Below are 20,966 nucleotides of genomic sequence, written 5' to 3'. Positions count from 1 at the left end.
TGTAGTCAGACAGTACACGAAGTCAACCTCTCCATCCATGATGAGCTCGCGTATAAAGTGATATTGAATCTCAATGTGTTTTGTTGTGCGAGAATGGAACATAGGGTTCTTTGCAATTGCCATGCAACTCTGATTGTCACATGATAACTGCGTAGGCTTGTTTTGCACTGCACCCACGTCCCCTAAAATCCTCCTCAACCACACTACCTCACAAGAAGCAAAAAATGTTGATTTGTACTCAGCCTCGATAGAAGAAAGAGCAACTGTGGGTTGCTTCTTGCTGACCCATGACACAACTCCAGATCCAAGTGAGAGACAGTAACCTGTCACTGATCTCCTACTGTCCACGTTTCCTGCCCAATCGGAGTCACATGAATCTAGTCAAGATGTGGGAATCCTTTTGCCACGAGCCGAGCCTTGTACTTATCCAACGTGTCATCACACTTGTACTTGGTCTTGTACACCCACTTGGTGCCAATTACCTTGCGTTTTGGTGGTCGATCCACAAGGTCCCAAGTGTTGTTCTTCATTATGGAGCCATACTCCGACTGCATAGCCTCCATCCACCTACCATTACCCTATGCCTCTTCAAGACACTTGGGTTCTTCAGCACGGATCACTTCTGTCATCAAAGCATAGTTGACCAACTGTTCCTGCGCCCTTCTTTGCTCCTCTAATCTATTGGACCAACAGTGTTCGGATGGTTCCTCCTCAATGGCTAGAGGTTCTCTGCCATCCAAAAGCTGCTTTACCCACTTCGGGAATGGTCATTACTGTTGTGGTTCTGTAGGCTCTTCTTCCTCTTCTTTAACTTGAATCCTCCCAAGCACCATTGAGGGAGTTCGGTCTGCTATTGGTGGCTGTACTGGATGGATATCCTGGTCCTGGTTGTCTCGGAAGGAAGCATCCTCCTCCAATTCATGCGGGTGTTCTGAGAAGACCACATCACAACTTACTATTACCTTCTTGGTAACAGGATTATAGAGACTATAACCCTTCGCCTCTTCACTATAGCCCAAGAAAATACACTTTTGGCTCTTCGGTTTCCATTTGGTCCTATTAGCATCAGGGACATGCACAAAACAGTCACATCCAAAAACTTTGAAATGTGCAGCTGAAGGTTTCTTACCAGAAAAGGCTTGCAGTAGAGTCATCCCATTCACAGCCTTTGTGTAGCTACGATTTAAAATGTAAACTACTGTGTTACATGCTTCAGCCCAGAAAGTCTTTGGCAAATCTTTCCCTTTCATCATACTCCTGCCCATTTCACAGATGATGCGTAGCTTGCACTCTGCTACTCCATTTTGCTGTGATGTATGTGGCGGGGGTTTCTGCCTCTTGATCCCGTGACTTTTGCAGCAACTTTCAAATTCACTTGATGAGAACTTTCCACCTCTGTCTAATCTCAACTTCTTCCCCTTCCTCCCCGTTTCTTTCTCAACCATTACATGCCATTCTTTGAACTTACTAAAAGCCTCATCTTTAGTCTTCAGGAAGTATATCCATACCCTTGTATTGTAGTCGTCGATCAGCATCATGAAGTAGTAGGAGCCACCCAAAGCTTTCATCTCCATATTTCCGCAGAGGTCCGTGTGAATGAGCTCTAGAGGAGCCTTTGCCCAATGGAAGCAAGTGCATCTACAATTTTCTTCACCTTCATGTGGTAGTCATTGATGCTCATATTTTCTCTCTGCACATTGTGCAACTCCTGCTTGAGCTGCATTTCCTTGCCTTGCGTATTTGTGCTATACATTTGGCATACTTGCATCCTGAATATACACAATCATAGAATCTGAAATATTGATAGACAGCCAGTACATAACTTTTCTGGCTCTCTCATGCCATCCTTTAAATGCCTGCATTTCCTGGTTATTGGGAACATTAGGAAGAACTGGTTCTTCTTCATTTCCTGTAATGAACTCCCAATAGCCTTTTTCCATAAGGAAATTCGTCATTCTAAACTTCCATCCCTGGAAGTTGTTCTTGTCAAGCTTTTCGGTGACAATCTGTGAAAGAGAATCAGACGCCATCAAAAACACTGCAAAATATTGTATCACTGCAAAAAACACAGCTTCTGCCTCACACGGGCAAATCTACAAAACTAACGAAAGTAGTATTTGACCACACAGTCACTTCCTAGTGACGATTTTGCATCAGTAGGCAATAAGGATGATTCTGTAACTTCTGGTATCTCTATGCATAGGCATATGATGCAATTTCTATGGTAACTTTTCACCGACCTGTAGAGCAGTGGTCGCACAGCAAAAACAAGGCCTTTTTCTGAGTGCTTGCGAAGAACTTCCGCCTCCAAAACGGGCCCCGAAATGGCTTCGAATCAGAAAAATAAAGTCACCGAGGGATTTGCCATCCCCCGCAGCATATACTGCCCTCTTGCCACACCGCGAAGGGCGTCTCAATTTGAGACGGTGCACTCTTGCACTTCCAGCCATGCTACCTGCAGAGATTTGCTCCCAAACTCGAAAAAGGAAAGCAACACTAGTCCTCTTACTAGGATACCATGAACTTGGTTTGCTTTCTTGAGCTCCTTACCACGAACCAAGCTCTAATACCATGTGAAGATAGTGGGAGAGAGGGAAGGAGTCTCACTTGCAGCTTTCTCACATACACAATGGGAAAATACACACAAAGGTGGAGGCTGAAAACAGTTTTCCTCTTCTTAGTTGTGAAAGCCAAAAGAACTCTAGTACAAAGAAATAGAAGAACCCTATATGTGGGTCTCAAACCAAACTCAGCTAACTAAGGTGGCATACTAACTGAGCCATGAACTAGAGTACATAAGGATAGCTGTCATCCAGCTATTATTCATGGGCGGTGTACCAACCGCATCTGCAGCTAACAAGTCGGTGACATAAATGCACAACGGTCACCCTAGCATATCACGAGTGGAGCTCGATATCTCAAGAAACACTAAGCTATGGCATGAGAGGTTTGGTCATCTAAACCTTAGTTCTTTAAAGGAGATGCATAAAAGTGGAATGATTGCAGACCTACCAGAAATTACAGATCTGCTTGATGTATGTGAAGCTTGCATGATGCGTGGATAGGCTTGGAGTCAAGGTCTCCTTCTTGATGTAGTGGGCCATCAGGTAGGCATTGAGCCAGTTACGCCACTAGTTCGGTGCCAAGTGGATTTGGACTACTCCCCTCCAAACCACCGGTGAAGTCACAGAAGTCAATGGTTGTAGTGTAGGCTCCTTCGCATAGGAGAGCCTTGTTTTCCACCCCCCCATCCTCCCCATGAGTTGGACCATGGTGAGTTTAGGGAAATGGCTTGGGGGGCACTTGGTCCTCATATAGAGTAGCACATCGGTCAAATTTGATGCTATATGGAGGTGTTTTAGGTGAGTTATGCCCGTTTTATCTTTCAAGCTTGTTGTAGTAAGCAGCCCATAAACAAGTGTGTGTGATTGTTTTTCGTAATGCTTTGGTTCCTAGAAAGAGGTCTCAAGGTACTACTTGGTTTGTGTATTTGGGTTGTAATAGATGTTGGTGCGAGATCTCTGCGCCACTATGATGTTTGATTGTTGACCTAAGCTAGTGAGGTCGCCAATGGAAGATGATGATCTAGTTTCTGTGACCTTGAATGGTCTAGGAAAGGATTATGCACACTTTCGGACATCCATTGCCGTCCGTGAAAAATATCCTGATTTTGAGGAGTTGTTTGCTCTTCTAATTTCATAAGAACAAAGAAATGGTGGTGCATCTTCTTTAGGAGGAACTTCAAAAGAAACTGTCTTCTACTCAAATGCTAGAAGAGGTAGAGGCAGAGGTAGAGGAGGCTGATCTGGAGGCCGTGGTAGAAATTAGAATATGCAGCAAACTCAAGAAAACCAGTCCTTTGGAGGAGGACGTGGTAACTCTAGAGGCAGGGGGAGCCAAAGAGGTCGTGGTGGATGGCAGAGAGGCCAAAATGCAAACAGCAGTGTTGAATGCTACTATTGTGGTAAAATGGGTCATATGGCTAAAGATTGCTACAAAAAGCAGAATGACATTATGAATGGAAAATTGCAGCAAGGCAATTATGCATCCTCTAGTAGACAGGGTGATGTCAAAAATGAGCATTTGTTTAAGGTGCAGCACATGACCAATTCTGTGACAAGTGTAGAAGAAAGCAATGATGTGTGGTATGTTGACTCAGGTGCACCAAACCACATGACAGGTCATGCAGAATGGATGCAGGATGCAAGGAAAATGGAAAGACCAGGATTTGTGGAGACTGGTGATGATACTGCACATCCTATTGTGTAGATTGGTAAAATTCCTTTGTCTATGCAAAATGGGAAAAAGAAATACTTGTCTGGTGTATTTCATGTCCCGAACATCACCAAGAACCTGGTTTCTATTGGTCAAATGGTTGAGCAGGGCTTGCAGGTCAGATTTAATCCTCATGGATGCTTTGTTGAGGATATGAAAAATAACAGTCACTTGATAGCAAAAGGAAAGAAGAAGGGCAGGATGTTTACGTTGGATGCAGACATGCCTGAATTGAGTGTAGCAATGTTTGCACATGGGATCAGTGTAGTTGTAGATATTGATATCTGGTATAAACGCATTGGTCATGTTAATGTACAGTGACTTAAATCAATGCAGGCCCAAAATATTGTTGCAGGATTGCCTAAATTCAAGGTTGCAGAAATGCATAAGGTATGTGAAGCCTGTTAATTTGGAAAATAGGCAAGGAAACCATTTCCTAGACATGTTCAAGAGATTAAGAAGCCATTGGAATTAATCCACTCTGATGTGGGGACTACTAAAGCTGCATCTATTGGAGGCTGTCATTATTTTGTCACTTTTATTGATGACTACAGCAGAAAAGTTTGGGTGCATTTTATGAAAAAGAAAAGTGAAGTGTTTGGGCATTTCAAAGCTTTTAAAGCTATGGTTGAAAAAGAAACGGGCCTACAAATAAAATGCCTAAGGTCAAATGGAGGGGGAGAGTACCTCTTAAATGAGTTTGCAAGGTTCTTGTAGGAGGATGGCATAAAGCAGCAATATTGATGTAGTCATACTCCACAGCAAAATGGACTTGCAGAAAGGAAAAACAGGCATATTGGAGAGGTATCTCGGGCCATGCTAAATGAAAAAGACCTACCATATTATTATTGGGCTGAAGCAGTTCTTATAGTAGTTTACATAATGAACAAGGGTCCCACTGTAGCAATACATGGCATGACACCAGAGGAGAGTATACCGGTAGGAAACCATATATTTGTCATTTGAAAATTTTTTGTTGCATTACCTATGTTCATGTGCCAGATGAGTTGAGGTCTAAGTTGGATCCAAAAGCTGAGAAGTGCATCTTTATTGGTTATTCTCTGTAGCAGAAAGGGTATAGATGCTATAACCCTTCTACTCGTAAGTTTATGGTGAGCAGAGATGTTGTTTTTGATGAGATGAGTAGCTGGTATAAACCAGTAAATGTGATGATTGATGTAGATGCACAAAATGGTAATGCTGCACAAAATTCACAGCAGCAATCCCAAAATATTAGTGGACCTGTAGTGTCCTCTACATTCACATACTTCACCATGGACAGGCAAATTGAGATCAGGAGAATCTCCTCAAAGCAATGCAGATAGTGGTATGCAGGTATCACGAAAAGGAAAAGAGAAGATAGATCAACCCATGTTTTATGTGAATGCAGGTCACTCTTATGTGGATGGTGAATCCAGTGGCTCAGAACAGAGCATTGATGATGAGTTGGGTATTCCTTCTATTGTTACACCTGGAGTAAGGAAGACCAGGGATGTTTTGAGAGCACCTAGAAGTGAGCCTATTTTGCGCAGGTCTACCAGAGCTAGATATCCTGTGGATAGGCTGAAATATGATGGATTTATAGCCATTCACTATGCCTATATGGTCAAAGTGATATAGGAACCAGAACCCACTTCTTTTGAGCAAGCCATGGGAAAAGAAAAATGGGAGAAAGCGATGGATGAAGAAATGGATGCCTTGGAAGCAAATGCTACATGGGAATTGGTGCCTTTGCCAAAAGACAAGGATGCAATTGGCTGTAAGTGGGTTTATAAGGTGAAGCACAATGTAGATGGTTCTGTGAACAGATACAAGGCAAGATTAGTTGTCAAGGGGTATGCACAGACATATGGCATTGATTATGAAGAAACATTCAGTCCAATTGCAAGAATGGAAACCGTAAGAGCAGTCATTGCTATGGCTGCATCAAAGGGATGGTCTTTACATCAGATGGATGTAAAGAATGCCTTCTTGCATGGTGATTTGCAACAAGAGGTCTTTATGGAGTAGCCACCAGGTTATGTTCATGCTGTTCAGTTTGTTTGCAGGTTGAAGAAAGCCTTGTATGGCTTGAAGCAAGCACCTAGAGCATGGTCTAACAAGATAGGACACTATCTTGTCACTATTGGCTTTCAGATTTTCGAGGAAAATTTCTCACTTTATGTGAGAAAAATAGAGAAAGGTATTATGTTGCTTGTCATTTATGTTGATGATTTGATCATCACAGGTGATAGTGATGAAGATATCCTTCATATGAAAATGCTATTGAAGCAGAAGTTTGAGATGAAGGATTTGGGAGAGCTGCGTTATTTATTGGGCATTGAGGTGATTAGATCACCAAGTGGGATACGACTCTTGCAGAGGCAGTATGGATTGGACATGCTGTGCAAATATGGGATGACAGGCTATAAGCCTATTTCAGTTCCCTTGGAGTAGAATGTGAAGCTGAGCACAGATGCAGGTGAGCTTTTGGAAGACCCTACTATGTACAGACCCATAGTAGGAAGTTTGATTTATATGACTATTACCAGGTTAGATTTGAGCTATGCTGTCGGATTGGTAAGTCAATTTATGCAGGCTCCAAGGAAACCGCATTTGGATGCGGCTAGATGCATACTCAGGTATGTGAGGTCCACATTGTAGTATGGACTATTTTATGAGGCAGGGGTTCATATACAGTTCCATGGATACACTGATGCTGATTGGGCTGGTAGTATTTCTGATAGACGATCTACCAGTGGATATGTGTTCTCTTTTGGGAGTGATGCAGTCACTTGGAGTAGCAAGAAACAGCCTACAGTTGCCTTGTTGAGACGGAGGCTGAGTACAGGGGTGCAGCGATGGCTGCATGTGAGGTAGCTTGGTTGCATAAGCTACTTTATGATATGCATCAGTCTACAGATGGGCCAGTTGTCATTTATTGTGACAACATGAGCAATATACACTTGACAAATAACCCAGTCTATCATGCTAGAACAAAGCACATTGAGGTGCATTATCACTATGTGTGGGAGAAGGTTTTACTAGGTCTTATTGATCTAGTTTATGTCAGCACAGAGGATCAGGTAGCTGACATATTCATGAAGGCATTGGGCACAGAGAAGCTCCGCAAGTTCAGAGACCTGCTTGGTGTGCAGGAATTGGGATTGAGCTCGAGGGGGAGTGTTGAGATATCGAGCTCCACTTGTGATATGCCAGGGTGACCGTTGTGTATTTATGTCACCGACTTGTTAGCTACAGATGCGGTTGGTACACCGCCCATGAATAATAGCTGGATGACAGCTATCCTTATGTACTCTAGTTCATGGCTCAGTTAGTATGCCACCTTAGTTAGCTGAGTTTGGTTTGAGACCCACATATAGGGTTCTTCTACTTCTTTGTACTAGAGTTCTTTTGGCTTTCACAACTAAGAAGAGGAAAATTGTTTTCAGCCTCCACCTTTGTGTGTATTCCCCCATTGTGTATGTGAGAAAGCTGCAAGTGAGACTCCTTCCCTCTCTCCCGCTATCTTCATAGTGTTGCTCACATCGGCTCGAGCACTAAAAGTTGAGAGTTCGTAGATGTTGTTGCGGCATGTACCTTTACCAATGACCTTTCCTTGAAGATCCAAAATCTGTGTGCCATTCTTATCAAAGTGAACTTTGAGGTCCTGATCTGTGATCGCAGAAACAGACAACAAGTTTCTCTTGATATCTGGCACATAAAGAACATCGGACAACTGTTTTACACCTCCATCTGACCTTTTCCTTTTGCTAGACATTTTGCATCATTGCCGACTGCTACCAGGATGTCATTCCCTACTGGATGTAAAGAGGTATACCAATCCTTTCGATTGGTCATGTGGCACGATGCACCACTGTCAATAATCCAAGGTTCATCCGTAGGTACATGAATTGCCTCCAAGCAAATCTCCTCAATTGCTTCGAATGGCTCTACTGGTACTGCCTGCACATTGTTGCTGGACTCTTTCTTTACTCCGTTCTCATCTGCAATCTTCTTCTGGCACTCATTCTGCTTGTGCCCTACCTTGTTGCAATAGAAGCACTTGATCTCCTTCTTTCTCTTTTTATCATCAGAAGAAGATGGGTTACCAGAGTCCTTACCCTTTTTTTTCTTTGATCCAGCCGAGAAAGCCGAATCTTCTCCAGTCCTCATCTTTTGATGCATCTCCTCCTCCAGAAGCATTGTGCTAAAATCCTCAAAGTTGAGGGGTGGACTTCTGTTGTGTGTATTCAGTGCCGTAACAAGACTGTCATACTTTGGTGGGAGAATCCGTATGCACCTTCGTGCTAGATTCTCGCTGGTGATGGTGATTCCAATCGCAGTCATCTGATTGCACAGATTCTTCACCCTGGTGATGAACATCTTTGCCGTTTTAGACTTAGACAGTTTCTCGTTCATGAGTTGAGCCTCCAAATTTTGAATCCGTGTCTTATTCGTGGTCTTGTACTGATTTTTCAAGACTGTCCATGCCTCCTTCGCTGTGGTGACATGTTGAATTAACGCCATGATAGAATCACTTACACTGCAGACAATAGAACATAGCACATTTGCATTTCTTCTTGTCCACACGATAATCTGATCCGTAGTTGGTACTATCTGTTGTCTTGCATTAGCTGGATTCGGTCTCGCAATCGGCTTCACGTCCACCCCAGTAGCAGTATCCCAAAGCTCGTATGCGCTTAGGATGGTCTTCATCTTGAACTTCCAGAGTGGATAGTTAGTGCCGTCCAACTTTCCACTTTCGCCGAACGATGGGATTCACAGTCTTGCAAGCTGGGCCATCTCTCACAATCTGCTCGCAAATGGAAACACACTACCAAATCTTCTTGCTAGAGCTCGAGCTCTGATACCATGTAAGAAAACAATACAACGTCTGTGCTCAATAGATAACAGGATCCTGTATGCAAGAGAGAAAAGAAGATAGTATGGAGAATCAAAAATTTGATTACTGTAAAACTAATACAATAGATGGTGCTACGTCCTAGCCGTGTGCTCCTGTGTGAGAAGCTTCGATGGCATGCTGGAAATAGTAGAGGATGGAGGCTGGATGCTAAGGAATCAGGGTTGCTATAGCTAATGATGATAATGGGCTTCATAGGCTTGCTCTTATATAGCCACCAATCGTAGTCGATTAGACCCAATTGGGAGACCGACCCAGTCAGCCCAAAACGGTCGACTGGAGGTCGATCCTAAAATAGGCCACCAACCACATGTTAGAACCGTGGCATAGAATAGAGCCATCCGGGATCATCTAGAATCATCTAGGGCTCCTAATGGGCCCCACAGCCTGAGAGTGGGATGCCCCGGGAAATGCTCTGTCTACCCTCAGTGCAGTCAGTCATGGGATGCCTTCCTGCACTTGCATGTAGCCTAGTTGGCAGTGTGCCAACTCTATCTGAAGCCGTCTAGCCGTCAAGCCACACATGGCCCCCATATGGTGTCCAAACTAGGACCTATCAGATAACCTAGCTACTCAAATTCCTTCTCCTCATATGGGGGCTTACAAGTAGAGTTAGCTAGTTCCCGCGTAGTGACATGAGAGTGGAGCATTGATATCTAACAGCCATTTCATACATAAAAATGGCAAAATATATGGCACTTTTGGTTGCCATTTTAGACATCAAAATAGCATAAATATATGGCACTTTTGCTTGTTATTTTGCATGTGGAAATGGCAATACTATATGGCACTTTTGGTTGCCATTTCATACATAAAAATGGCAAAATATATGGTACTTTTGGTTGCCATTCAAGACATAAAATGGTAAAAATATATGGCACTTTTGGTTGCCATTTTGCATGTGAAAATGGCAAAACTATATGGCACTTTTAGCTTCCATTTAATACGTAAAAATGGCAAAATATATGGCACTTTGGGTTGCCATTTTAGATACAAAAATGGCAGCAATATATGACACTCTTGGTTGCCATTTTGTATGTGAAAATGGCAAAACTATATGGCACTTTCAGTTGCCATTTCATATGTAAAAATGGCAAAACATATGGCACTTTTGGTTGCCATTATGGACATAGAAATGGCAAAAATATATGGCACTTTTGGTTGCCATTTCCAAAAAATGGCACATGTGGAAATGGCGGAAAGCAACTGCCATTTAATAATGTAGAAATGTCACTTTTGGGCTACCATTTCTACCTAGTTTTGTAGTAGTGAGTTCTCTGACTGGTTGATGTAAGGACTAAATGAATTGTTCCCTTGACATACTTTCTTTGCATACTTTAGTCCTGGCACTCTCTAGGTTAGCACGTGAAACTTGGTCTTTTGAAAGGGGTGGGGCTTGGAGAGGCTTTTTGCAGTCTAGTGGGGGTGGCAATTTCCTAAGCTTGTGTGGGTAGCACACTTTGCATCACAGTGCTCTCTTTTGGAGAATGGGAAGGAGTAACCAGTAAAGTGACAGGGATGGAGGGGAAACACCCTAATTGGGTGGGTGTTGCATTCCTTGAGGCGGTCGAGTTTCTCTACACTTGGCATAGGGTTTGCTCTCCTTCATTTGCAAGATCTCATACTTGAACCAACAAGTTGTTCTCTTCTCTACATTTGGGCTATTAGGATTTTCTATAGAATATCACTTCGTTCCTAGTTGCATACATAGATTTAGAAAGAACCAAAGTGCACATGCTCGGATAGCATTCCAATTGGGGAGTGCTCTACTAGGAGTGCATCGAGTAGAAGGTAAGCATAATTGAGTGGTAGTTTAGCAAGCTGGAGCTGCATTGAGGATCACAAGGTTTTGGAGAGTCTCTTCTCACAACACTGTCTCCCCTCATGTAGGGCAGGAACATTTTGATGTAAAAACGGTTTTCTATCTTTTGGACTTTATTTTATTTTAAAAAGTATAGGATTTCACATGATTTTTGTACACGTATAGTACTTCTCAACGGTTTAGTAACCAATAGCCACACTGATCGAGCACTGATCATAGTGATTGTACATGTGTAGATATCTACTATGGTCCAACACATAGAGAAGGATGATCTCATTCACAAGTTGCTACTTTTTTGGATCTTGTTCTAGATGCAATTTCTATTGCTGGTGGCGATGGAGACTTTTAGCTTCTGCTATACCTGAATGTTCCTCAGGAGGACTCTGATGTAGCTGGAGAATGTGATGCACCTGCATGATCCTCTATCTTCTCCTCATGCACCAGCTCCTCCTTTACCATTTTCTCCTCTAATGCCTGCTCCACAACACCTCATCATCATCTATTCTTGAGATTTTTGCTTCTGTACTCTGAAGTATTGGAGAAGCATTCTAGAGAACCTATGCTACTAGTCTAGCTTTGTACTCTCAATTATTGGGGAAACATATTGGAGAAACTATGCTACTAGTCTAGCTCTAAAGTTTTATACATACTTTGAATTGTAATGTTCCTCTTTCTATTGTAACAAACAGGAATGCAAACTGAATTTTTTATATGCTATATGAAACTTTTGTACATGAATTATTCATAAGGGAAATATTATGGTTTTTACAAGTGATAAGGTCTCAATCTTTGTTAATTTTGTTGATTTCCCATATGCTATCTTTAAAGCCTTGTAAGAAGGTACCCTTGAGTCTTAATTTGAATTCAATGTTTCTACCATAGACTAATGCTACATGCTATATGCACTACAAATAAGAGAAGAATCATTCTATGTAAAGGCATCCCAAATGGGATAAATTGTTGAGAGAAATCAAAACTCATATTATATGTCAATTGTATCAATACAAAAATCAATGATACATAAGCAAAGACATCCCAAATGGCATTGTTGAGATAAATAAAAACTCATATTATAGGTATTGTATCAATACAATGAGTGAGACATAATAAAAATCTAAAGTCCAACTATGATGACAATATCTACTCCTATGCAGATGAAGTCGGAGGCTACTATGAAGGTTGCTCATCAGGCTGGGCTATGTGAAGGCTACTGATCAGGCTATTGTGGATCCTCCATATGTTGATGATGTCCCTCACTGGAAAGATTCTCTTCCACTTTATAACTATCCTCAGCTATGATGGTTTCCTCACGGGCCCCCTGCTCCTTCATACCACTTGTGGTGGTAGGCTCCTTCCCTTCAGCAATATGCTCCTTCATACCACTTGTGGTGGTAGGATCCTTCCCTTCAGCAATAGGCTCTATGATATTACTAGCCTCCATGACAGTGGCTACTTGTTTCCGAAAGAATTATCTTTGGATCTCTCTCTGTGTCTCCCTCGAGATAATTTATGAGCATAACTTAGGAGCTTTTCTATGACCATGGATCTATATCCATCCACATACACTGATGTAAAGCTATCCTCTGAAACCTGCAATCAAGAACAATAATAAGAAAGATTAGATTATATTTTGTTGCACAATGGCATTTGTACAAGAGTCATTATGAATATATATATTTATATACTTACCCTGTATGCTTGCAGATTTGCAAAGTAAGTATCTAACAAATACTTGGAATGGATCATTGTCCTTCACCCACATGAATGGGCATCATCCTATTGTCGCACTTGCACAAACTTAACAACCTTAAGATATGCTTTATAATTTAGAAGGACAAAAAACATCATTGAACATTTAGAAATTTCCTTACCCTTAAGTCAACATTTGGAGGACAATGATCCAAGACATCCAATAAACTTTTCTTGCCTTTGCAAGAAAAAATCCTATTGTTAACAATGGTGAAGTAATAATTGAGAGCTTTATTTATATAGGGCTATAGTAAATAAGGAAACATACAAATCAAGCTCCCTATGTGTTCCATAGAGAGAATTCATATGAAAGGCTTATTTTTGTTGACAATCAATACACACTAGGCTGTAATGGTTGCTGCAGGGATCAAGTACATGAACCTCAATTTGATGCTGCTCTTTTAACATTGGGGACTTCACCTCCAAAAAATTTAGTGTATCACGTGCATTCAAAAAGAGGGGTATTTTAATCCCACTTTTAGGAAAAATTTGACAAGATTACAATACAGAAGTGGTTTGTTGATTCAACTTTAGAAAAAAAATTATTAGTTCTTCATAAGTAAAGTGGGGTGCTTTTATTGAGGAAAAAGTTTTAGTTGAGGGGTTTTTTAAATACCCCTTGAATGACGTGATACCTAGGATTTCTTAGTAGTGCATCCCCCTAAGCTTTTAACCCTCCTCTGTACACATTGGTAGAAATATTTTATCAGTGCATTGTATAAGAAACTCGGTCCATATCATCAATTAATCAAGAAACTCAACCCATATTCATCATGTAAGCATGAAGATCAATTATCTGAGAACTAAAAAAGAATTGTATCAGCCACCCACTCCCCTCTGACCAAACAGTCTTGTGTCACTGTTATATCTCTCATAGAAGTGGCATCTTGTATTATTCAAGTACATTGCATAAGGAGCTAAATTGTTATTTTCAATCCAAAAACTCTAATCTTTTTAGGAATTGTCAACTGTAGATGACATTGGATTTTAGCTACAATACATCTTCCAACAAAAGCATGCTTCTACTTCAATTTAGTTACACATACTCATAGAGAGATCGATCTGTAAGTGACCTTGAATCTCCCTTGGATGTCCCTAAAGAAGTATCTTAATTTTTTGAAATAATTGAGGATTTATTTTAAAGATAGCTATTGACACTGACATCTACAATTTACAGTGCTCTGAAGATACTAGCTTTTGCACTCGATCATTGCCCACAAAATACATCTAAGTTAGGTGCAATTGAGCCGATGCACTTGGAGGTAAGATAGAAAATCCGCTGCCCTATCAATACTTTTTAAAAATTAATCTAAATATTTTTAAGCTTACAATCTACTCACAGACACCTCGAAAATATACTTCCAGAGAGGATAGCTAGAGCCATCTAACTTTTGGCTTTCGCCGAACGGTGGGATTCGCAGTCTTTTAGGCTTGGCCATCTCTCACAATCTGCTCGCAAATAGAAACACACTACCAAATCTTCTTGCTAGAGTCCAGGCTCAATAGATAACAAGATCTCGTATACAAGAGAGAAAACAAGATAGTATGGAGAATCAAAAATTTGATTACTGTAGAACTGATACAATAGATGGCGCTGCCTCCCAACCGTATGCTCCTATGAAAGAAGCTTCGATGGCATGCTGGAAATAGTAGAAGACAGAGGCTGAATGCTAAAGGAATAAGGGTTGCTATAGCCAGTAATGAAATGGGCTTCACGGGCTTACTCTTATATAGCCACCAGTCGTAGTCAGTTAGGTTCAATTGGGTGACCGACCCAGTCCACCCAAAACGGTCGACTGGGGGTCGGTCCCAAAATAGGCCATTGACCATATGATAGAACCGGTGCACAAAACAGAGCAACTCACCAAACAGAGCCATCCAGGATCATTTGAGGCTCCAAACGGGCCCCGCAACTCGAGAGTGGTTTGCCCTGGGAAATGCTCCATCTACCCTCAGTGCTGTCAATCAACGGATGCCTTCCTGCACTTGCGTGTAGCCTAGTTGGCGGTGTGCCAACTCTATCTAAAGCCGTCTAGTCATCAGGCCACACATGGCCCCCATCTGGTGTCCAAACCAGGACCTACTGAATAACTGAGTTACTCAAATTCCTTCTCCTCATATGGGGGGCTTACAAGTAGAGTTAGCTAGTTCCCGCGTAGTTACACGAGAGTGGAGCATTGATATCTAACACTTTACAGAAGTCTAAATTTTTGAATAGTGTGTTAAATTGGGGTTAAATTGTGATCAAGAGATCAAATGCCTCATAAATGGCACACAAATGAGGGACATTAGACCATGCTCCATCCAAGGGTTCAGAAGGAGCTCCTTATACAACTCATTAGATCAACTTTGTCAATTTAGGGGTTTGAAATTGTCTCTTTAAATGATCCTTTGGTGGGAAGTAGACTATGCTAATGGCATGACAATGTGGCATGATGAACATGGAGAAATGATTAGAGAATTCTATGGTATCCGGTCTTCATCAAATCAATGGCACAAGTTTAAGGCCTTTTATAGCCCTAGGATGAAATCCAGAGAACTAATGATGCATGAATCGTGCTATTTTCGAGCCATTAGATCTAATCTAAACCTAAGTGTTCTTACCATTTTCGCCAGTGTAGATGCCATGTGAACATCTTTGAACATTTAAGATGACTAGATTAGTATAGCTCACCATGGCCCTAGATCTTATACGATCCAAAATGACTTATTATCTCGGGGGATTCATCTCACAAAATTTTAGTGTACCACGTGCAGTATTTTAATTGAACTTTTCAAAAAATTTAACAAGATTACAATAACAGGAGTGGTTTTTTAATTCAAATTTACAAACAAATCCATTAGTTCATAAGTAAAGAGGGATAGTTTTATAGGGGGGAAATTTTAGTTGAGGGGTTTTTAAAATCCCTTTGAATGCATGCGATACGTAAGTTTTCTTAGCAGCAACACTTGAGCTTATTATATAATTTTGATTATTTTGTGTTGAACCAATTTTCTCCACTAATGAGGTCGTGAAAAAATTCCCCCATGTTTTAAATACTTTAACCTCCTTATTGTCCTAGAGCCTAATCCATTTTTATGCCCATTATTAAGGCCAAAGGCCCTTTTTGAGCCCATCTTTCCCCTAATTAGTAGGAATGTTATCATCTTCTTTTTTTGGAAAGGGTGAAAGGGGGAGGGTAGGCGAGGGAGGGAAGGAGGGACATCAAATTTCCATCACATAGCACTTCTAGGACTTAAATCCATTTTGGGAACTCTCTCTCTCTCTCTCTCTCTCTCTCTCTCTCTCTCTTATGCCATCATCAAAAGGTGGATATGTAGAACTTATTCCATACTATATAGAGGCACTTTGCATAGTAGCATGACACATAAACACATGTATAATGAGTGTTACGTAAGGGGGAAGTCACATTGGATGCTTTAAGAAAGAGAGATAATGAAAATATGAAAGGTGGAGGCATTATGTGTGTGTGTGTGTGAGAGAGAGAGAGGGAGAGAGAGAGAGAGAGAGAGGGAGAGAGAGAGAGAGGGGGAGAGAGAGAGAGAGGGGGGAGGGAGAGAGAGAGAGGGGGGAGGGAGAGAGAGAGAGGGGGGGGGAGGAAAGGCGGCGGGGGAGGGGGGTGCATTTTTGGGGTGGGAGGTATGGTCATGGGCAGTGTGTGTGTATCTAATGAGATGCTTGTCCTATAAGAAAACAATACAACGTTTGTGCTCAACAGATAACAGGATCTCATACGCAAGAGAGAAAACAGATAGTATGGAGAATCAAAAATTTGATTACTGTAAAACTGATACAATAGATGGCGCTGCCTCCCAACCGTGCGCTCATGTGAGAGAAGCTTCGATGGCATGCTAGAAACAGTAGAGGACGGAGGCTGGATGCTAAGGAATCAGGGTTGTTGTAGCCAGTGATGAAATGGGCTTCATGGGCTTGCTCTTATATAGCCACCAGCCATAGTCGGTTAGACCCAATTCGATGACCGACCCAGTCCGCCCAAAACGGCCGCGGTCCCGAGATAGGCCACCGGCCACACGATAGAACTGTGGCACAAAATAGAGTGATTGACCTATGGTCACCATTTGGCCCATCCAGGATCATCTGGGGTCCAAAGGGGCCTTGCAACTAGAGAGTGGGCTATCTCGAGATATGCTCCATCTACCCTCAATGCAGTCAGCCCCTCAATGTCCACCCGCCGCAAGTGAACTTACTTTTTCGGCCCAATGATGAAGATGCCTCTCCAGCAAGTCTCTTCCAAGAGCCTTCATGAAGATGTCTGTAGCATTCTCTGTAGTTGGACAGTACACCAAGTCGACCTCTCCATCCATGATGAGCTCACGTACAAAGTGATATTGAATCTCAATGTGTTTTGTGTGAGCGTGGAACAGAGGGTTCTTTGCAATCGCCATGCAACTCTGATTGTCACATGATAACTGTGTAGGCTTATTCTCACTGCACCCATGTCCCCTAAAATCCTCCTCAACCACACTGCCTCACAAGAAGCAAAGCATGCTGATTTGTAATCAACCTCGGTAGAAGAAAGAGCAACTCTGGGTTGCTTCTTGCTGACCCATGACACAGCTCCAGATCCAAGTGAGAAACAGTAACCTGTCACTGATCTCCTACTATCCACATCTCTTGCCCAATCCGAGTCACAAAATCTAGTCAAGATGTTGCCCTTGGTATAGGTGATGCCATAATCAAGTGTGTCTTTGATGTATTTCAGCACCCGCATCTCTCCCTCCAATGGTTCTCCCAAGGCTTATTGGAAATCCTGCTTAGTACACCAGTCGCAAAGGTGATGTCCGATCGCATGTTGTACAAGTAAATCAAACTACCCACAAGCCTTCTATACTTCGCTTCGTCCATCAGTGGTGATGAATCCTCATTTGAGAGCTTCATGTCAACCTCCATAGGGGTGCCAACTGTCTTGCACTCAGCCATGCCAAATGCCTTCAGTATCTCTCTGCATACTTCAGCTGTGAAATGAAGATCTATTTTGGCTCTTGCCAAACTTCAATCCCCAAATAGAAATGCATCAATCCGAGGTCTATCATTTCAAACTCTCTTCCTAGCAAATGCTTTGTCTGTGAGATCTTCTCTTCATGGTTCCTTGTTATGACAAGGTCGTCCACATAAAGGACCATGATCATACACCTGCCTCCTTCTCTGAAGATATATAAATTTGCATTAGATGGGCTCCTCCTGAACCCGTTTTGCAGAAAGTAGGCATCAATCCACTGGTACCATGCTCGTGGGGCATGTTTCAGTCCTTAAAGTGCCTTCTTCAGTTTACAGACTTTACCTTCTGAACCGGGGATCACAAAACTTGGTGGTTGTTCTGCGTATACCTCCTTGAGATCTCCATTCAGAAAGGTGGATTTTACATCCATCTGAAACACGGGCCAACTTCCTTGGGCTACTAAAGCCAAAACACTACGAATTGTGGTTAGTCGAGCTATGGGAGCAAAAGTATTGTAATAATAAAAACCATGTACCTATGCAAATTCTTTTGCCACGAGTCGAGCCTGTACTTATCCAACGTGCCGTAGGACTTGTACTTGGTCTTGTACACCCACTTGGTACTGATTACCTTGCGTTTTGGTGGTCGATCCAAGAGGTCCCAAGTGTTGTTCTTCATTATGGAGCCATACTCCAATTGCATAGCCTCCATCCACCTATCATCACCCTATGCCTCTTCACAACACTTGGGTTCTTCAGCACGGATCACCTCTACCATCAAAGCATAGTTGACCAAGTGTTCCTGCGCCCTTCTTTGCTCTTATAATCTCTTGGACCGGCGGTGTTCGGATGGTTCCTCCTCAATGGCTGGAGGTTCTCTACCATCAAAAAGCTCCTTTATCCACTTTGGGAATGGCCGTTGCCGTTGTGGTTCCACACGCTCTTCTTCCTCTTCTTTATCTTAAATCCTCCCAAGCATCATTGGGGGAGTTTGGTCTACTGTTGGTGGTTGTACTGGATGGATATCCTGGTCTTGGTTGTCTGGGAAGGAAGCATCCTCCTCCAATTGATGCGGCTGTTCTAAGAAGACCACATCACGACTTACTATTACTTTCTTGGTAATAGGGTTATAGAGATGGTAACCCTTCGCCTCTTCACTGTACCCCAAGAAAATACAATTCCGGCTCTTCGGCTCCCATTTGATCTTGTTAGCATCAAGGACATGCACAAAACAGTCACATCCAAAAACTCCGAAATGTGCAGTTGAAGGTTTCTTACCAGAAAATGCCTGCAGTGGAGTCATCTCGGTTCATAGCCTTCGTGTAGCTATGATTTAGAATGTAAACTACAGTGTTACATGCTTCAGCCTAGAAAGTCTTTGGCAAATCTTTCCCTTTCATCATACTCCGGCCCATTTCGCAAATGACGCGCATCTTGCGTTCTACTACTCCATTTTGCTATGATGTATGTGGCGGGGGTTTCTACCTCTTGATCCCGTGACTTTTTCAGTAACTTATGAATTCACTTGATGTGAATTCTCCACCTCTATCTGATCTCAACTTTTTCACCTTCCTCCCCATTTCTTTCTCGACCATTACGTGCCATTCTTTGAACTTACTGAAAGCCTTGTCTTTAGTCTTCAGGAAGTATATCCATATCCTTCTACTGTAGTCGTCGATCAACGTCATGAAGTAGTAGGAACCACCCAAAGCTTCCGTCTCCATCTTTCCACAGAGGTCTGTGTGAACGAGCACTAGAGGAGCCTTTGCCCTACTGGCCTCTTTAGGAAAGGCCTGCCGATGCTGCTTGCCCATCATGCAAGCTTCACATACATCTGGCAGATCTGTAATTTCTGGTAGGTCTACAATCATTCGACTTTTATGCATCTCCTTTAAAGAACTAAGGTTTAGATGACCAAACCTCTCATGCCATAGCTTAGTGTTCTTCACATTGGCTCGAGCACTAAAAGCTGAGAGTTTGTAGATGTTGTTGCACCGTGTACCTTTACCAATGACCTTCCCTTGAAGATCCAAAATCTGTGTGCCATTCTTATTGAAGTGAACTTTGAGGTCTTGAATTGTGATCGCAGAAATGGACAACAAGTTCCTCTTGATATCTGGCACATAAAGAACATCGGACAACTGTTTTACAACTCCATCTGACTTGAGAGCAATCGTACCTTTTCCTTTTGCTTGACATTTTGCATCATTGCCGATTGCTACTAGGATGTCATTCCCTATTGGCTATAGAGAGGTATACCAATCCTTCTGACTGGTCATGTGGTGCGATGCACCACTGTCAATAATCCAAGGTTCATCTATAGGTACATGAATTGCCTCTGTGCAAATCTCCTAAATTGCTACAGACAGCTCTATTGGTACTACCTGCGCACTATTACTGGACTCTTTCTTTACTCCGTTCTTCTCATCTGCAATCTTCTTGTAGCACTCATTCTGCTTGTGCCCTACCTTGTTGCAATAGAAGCACTTGATCTTCTTCTTTATCTTTTTATCATAAGAAGAAGATGGGTTACCAGAGTCCTTACCCTTGCCTTTCTTTGATCCAGCCGAGAAAGCCAAATCTTCTCCAGTCCTCATCTTTTGACGCATCTCCTCCTCCAAAAGCATTGTGTTGAAATCCTCAAAGTTGAGGGCGGATTTCTATTCTACGTATTCAGTGCCATAATAAGACCATCGTACTTTGGTGGGAGAATCTGAATGCACCTTCATGCTAGATTCTCGCTGGTGATGGTGATGCCAATCGCAGTCATTTGATCGCGCAGATTCTTCACCTTGGTGATGAACTTCTCTGCTGTTTCAAACTCAAACAGTTTCTCATTCGTGAGTTGAGTCTCTAGATTCTGAATCCGCGTCTGATTTGTGGTCTCATATTGATTTTTCAAGACCATCCATGCCTCCTCCGCTATGGTGACATGTTGAATTAATGCCATGACAGAATCACTTGCACTGCAGACAATAGAACACAGCGCATCTGCATTTCTTCTTGTCCACGTGATAATCGCATCCGCAGTTGGTACTATCTGTTGTGCTGCATTGGCTGGATTCGGTCTCGAAACCACGGCTTCACATCCACCCCAGTAGCAGTATCCCAAAGCTCATATGCGCTTAGGATGGTCTTCATTTTGAACTTCCAGAGTAATTGTTAGTGCCGTCCAACTTTTCACTTTCGCCAAACAGTGGGATTCACAGTCTTGCGGGCTAGGCCATCTCTCACAATCTGCTCGCAAACAGAAACAC

The sequence above is a fragment of the Dipteris shenzhenensis genome, chromosome 2 (assembly GCF_047967505.1).
Source record: "Dipteris shenzhenensis isolate YYH24624 ecotype China chromosome 2, Dip_SZ_1.0, whole genome shotgun sequence".
NCBI classification, from domain to species: Eukaryota; Viridiplantae; Streptophyta; class Polypodiopsida; order Gleicheniales; family Dipteridaceae; genus Dipteris; species Dipteris shenzhenensis.
This window is presented reverse-complemented; position numbering follows the sequence as displayed.